A 3,873-nucleotide genomic window follows, 5' to 3' on the forward strand; every position below is an offset into this window, starting at 1 on the left:
CGGCGCGGCGCGGCGCGGCGCGGACTCGACGGCACCCGCGGGCACAGGCACGGGCAGGCAGGAGCGCCCGAGTCCGACCCTGCCCCGAGGGCAGGGCTGGCGGGAGACATGCAAACGTGAGGGACGGAGGGGACCCCAACCCTGCTCTGAGGGGAAACAGGGAGACGTGGGGGTGGGAAGGGACCCATGTGTCTATGACTAACTGCCGTTGTTCCATTCTTGCTTCTGCCAGGATCTCTCGTGTGCATACAGACAGTATCTCCTACGAGCGGGATGTCGGCTGCTGCAGTTTCCCTGCTCTCCCTGGGGCTGCGTTGGGCGTGAGGTCTGTGTTGCATCAGGGTTGAGTGTGGTCTTACCTAGAGTTTAGGAGATGGTTGCATGGGATGGTTGATGGGGCCGACCTGCCTCAGGCAGGGGTTGGACGAGGTGAGGTGACCTCCAGATGTCCCTTCCAGCCCCACTCCTTTAGGGCTCTGTGATTGTGTAGACATCCCTTCCAGCCCTATTTCTGGGTGATTCTGAGTTCATAGACACATCAGCTCACCCATCAGTGTTGTTCTGAGGCGTGCATTCATTCTGCCTCAAAGTCCATACAAGGGACAGATCTCCGGACCCCTATATGTATCCTGGCGTGCCACCCCATCTCATGCCAACTCTTCTCTCTCTCCTTGTCGAGATGAACATCTTGACTTGTTTCACTTGATGAGTTGGCGCACCTGCACTTGTGATCCGTCTCATTGAGTCAGAGAAGTCAGGCTGGATGGGATCTTCAGAGGTCACATCTAGTCCAACCCCCTGCCTGAGGCAGGATCACCCTTATCCCAACCATCCCAAACAAATCCACACTCTAACCTCTTAGTAAAATTACTGTCAACACAGACCTAACACCATAACCTGCCACAGGTCGGGCAAGGCAACCACAGTAGCCAGCATCTTTGCTTCTATGAAATGTTGTCAGTGTATGCTGAGGAGCTCCCGAGTAGAGACCCATGCCCCCACAGGAAGAATCCCCCATAATCCATACCAATTTGGCCACGGGGTAAAATTCCTTCCCGGTTTCAAATATGGCATCGCTCTGACCCTGAACAGACAGGCAAGACCCTCTGGCTTTGTCCCAATGGTAGCATTGGCACAGCCCAGCTGAAGTCCCCAGCCTGGGCTGCAGCCAACACCTAATGCCTCTGATGGAGGCTTAATCCTCAAATGTAACAGCAAGTGGGGCTGGGGGCAACTAGCAAAGCCCAGAAGCCTGGGAAATCCCCACAGTAGGCATAGCTATGCTTAGATCAGGGCTTCCCAGTCAGGCTACTCTGAGAGCTGATCTAGAGGATACCAGGGGGTACGAGGCAACTGAGAGTGCTGTTAGGTGTGCCAATGCAAGGTCAACCCAGAGATTTCCAGTAGGAACCATGGTGTTAAACACATGCTGCCCTGTTGTGTCTTGAATTTTTTTGCAACTGAAGAATTGCTCCATGATTTTCCTGCAGTCAAAAAACCAAGAGTGAAAACTCAGAACTGGCATTTTATGAGGGGCGTCTCAAGTCTAGCAACTAGTCCTTTCCAGCCTTCTACCCTCACCATCCTTCCTGCATGTCTGTAAGAGCACTCCTTTGTGTCATCAGTCTGCAGGAAGGTAAGAGACATGCTAGCAAGGGGAGGCAAAGTGCAGATCCACTCCCTCCTTTGCACAGGCCTGTTCATGTTTGTACTTCGTGTAGAGGTTCTCAGGAGCAGAGGGCTAGAAGGAATCTGCCCTCCCCTGCCGAGAGATTGCCTCAATGCTGCAGGCTCCAAGAGCACCTAGAGGCATGCAGACATGAGCGATTAAGAAATCAAGCCGTGGGATATCTAGAGGGTTCACCCAATCGCTAATCAAGATCTGTGTCCCAGGAGCTGCCAAAGGATGAGTCACTGCAGTGGGGGGAGCTGATTGTAAATACAGTCGTTTGGCCATAGCGATAAGAGACCTACAGCCATGCTATTAAATAATTAGCATGGACACAGCAGTAGCATCTGGAGGCCATACCTGAGATCAGGGGTTCACTGAGGCCCTCAGTAGGACAGACAAGATGTACATAAGTGCCTGTGTGTTCTTGGCAAGAGCAAATTAGCAGTACCACAGGTACTAATCCTGTTGAAAGCATCAGCCATGCTCTTAAGCTAAATAATTTTGCTTCCTTTGGGGACTGGGCACAGAGGACAAGGATGCCCAGCAAACATCCACTGACCAGTGGATTACAATTGCACTGGCCAATATGATCCACTCCTAAGAATACAGTAGTCTCTTGCAAATTCAGAAGCTGGGGCTGTGTTTCAGCAGGCATGGTACAGTCTCAAGTAAAGGAAACATGAGTGGGTCTTGTGTTTGAAACAATAGAAAGGAAGACAAAACCTTGCCTCTCTCTGTCACCATTCTCTTGGATTAAAGGATGCTGTGGCTTCCACAGCAGGTTTAAATCAAGCTCTTTAGTTGTTTCATATGCTCTCTGAAAACAGAAACAAAGCTCCTGTCATTGAGATCTCAGCCCTCCAGCTGTCAGAAACAAAGCAGCATGCCCATGAAAGGGCCACCAGTGCCAACCCTCTTGTAGGCAAAACCTAGGCACTGCACCACTTGAAGACCTTTTCTTCTCCACACCATAAGCAACAGCATCCAAACACCCAAATCTAACAAACACAAAAAAGTCATGCTTTCTAGGCCTTCCAGGGAAGAGGACTATGTCTTGCTTTAGAATAGGAAAGAAGACAGATCAGACATTTTGTACAGCACTTTCCTATTCAGAGCTGGCTTAGCAAAGTTTCACCACATTTGTGCCCTATAGTATTCACGAGTCAAAAATATTTACAGAACAGACTGAAACAGGCTCACACAAAGGGATTTCTAGTAGGGACAGGAACTTCTGCTGGACCAATTTCTCTAAAGGATTCAACCACTACAATATAAATTAATAGAAAAATCTGCATTATATTCAGTGATAGCAGAGCTACACAGGTATCCTGGGATTCTCTCAACATTGTTAAGCAAAAGACAATTTATTTTTCCCCCCATTTGCTCAAAAAAAGAAAAAAATCAAACAAACAAAAAACCAAATCTCTTTATATAAAGCCATTTAAAGTCAGGAAATGAGACAGTTAAAGTTCCAGCAGTCTTATTAACTTAACTGTGTTGGCATAAATAATATTTTCTGTTGTACTTTCTCAAATTAGATAGGTAGTTTAACACAAAGCACTGTTATTAATAACTCTTATCTTGCATAGCATTAAACACAGGACTGCCCATGTGCTTAAAGTGATCCTTATGCTATATGTTTGCAAAATTGAGTCCTGTGACATTAAACATACTCCATAAAACGTGTGGGACTGGCTGAGAGACCAAGATAGCATATTCATGGGAGCCTTAACTTTTGCATTTCCTACCTCTTCCAGTGACTTTAACTGGGTTTATTGCTTTATAAATCAAATCCCTTTACTCGGGCTACTGACAATACCTCCGATAATTAAAAAAGGAAATAATTTTCAGCTTGCGTTGCTTTGCAGAACGTATAATCACTTGTTTATTTTTTGTATTTTGTTCAGTTTAGGCAGCAAATCCAGAGACTTGTCTTGATGAGTCAATTTAATTTTCTGGTTCTGTTGCATTAAGATCATGCTGCAACATTTGGGCTGCCAAGAGCTCAGGGGACTCCTAAAATTCCAGCCAATAAAAAGTTTTCCCTGAATTAAAAACAAATAAAGAAAATATTTCTATTAAGTTTCCTATTGCAAAATCCTTTTGTAATTACAAAAAACAACCTAAATGTGGTGCCTAGACTAAATAAGCAAGTTTCTTTAAGAAGGGAAGAAAAATCCAGCATGGAATTCGCATTGTTA

The sequence above is a fragment of the Crocodylus porosus genome, unplaced genomic scaffold (genome assembly GCF_001723895.1).
Source record: "Crocodylus porosus isolate Cpor-Errol unplaced genomic scaffold, CroPor_comp1, whole genome shotgun sequence".
NCBI lineage: Eukaryota > Metazoa > Chordata > Crocodylia > Crocodylidae > Crocodylus > Crocodylus porosus.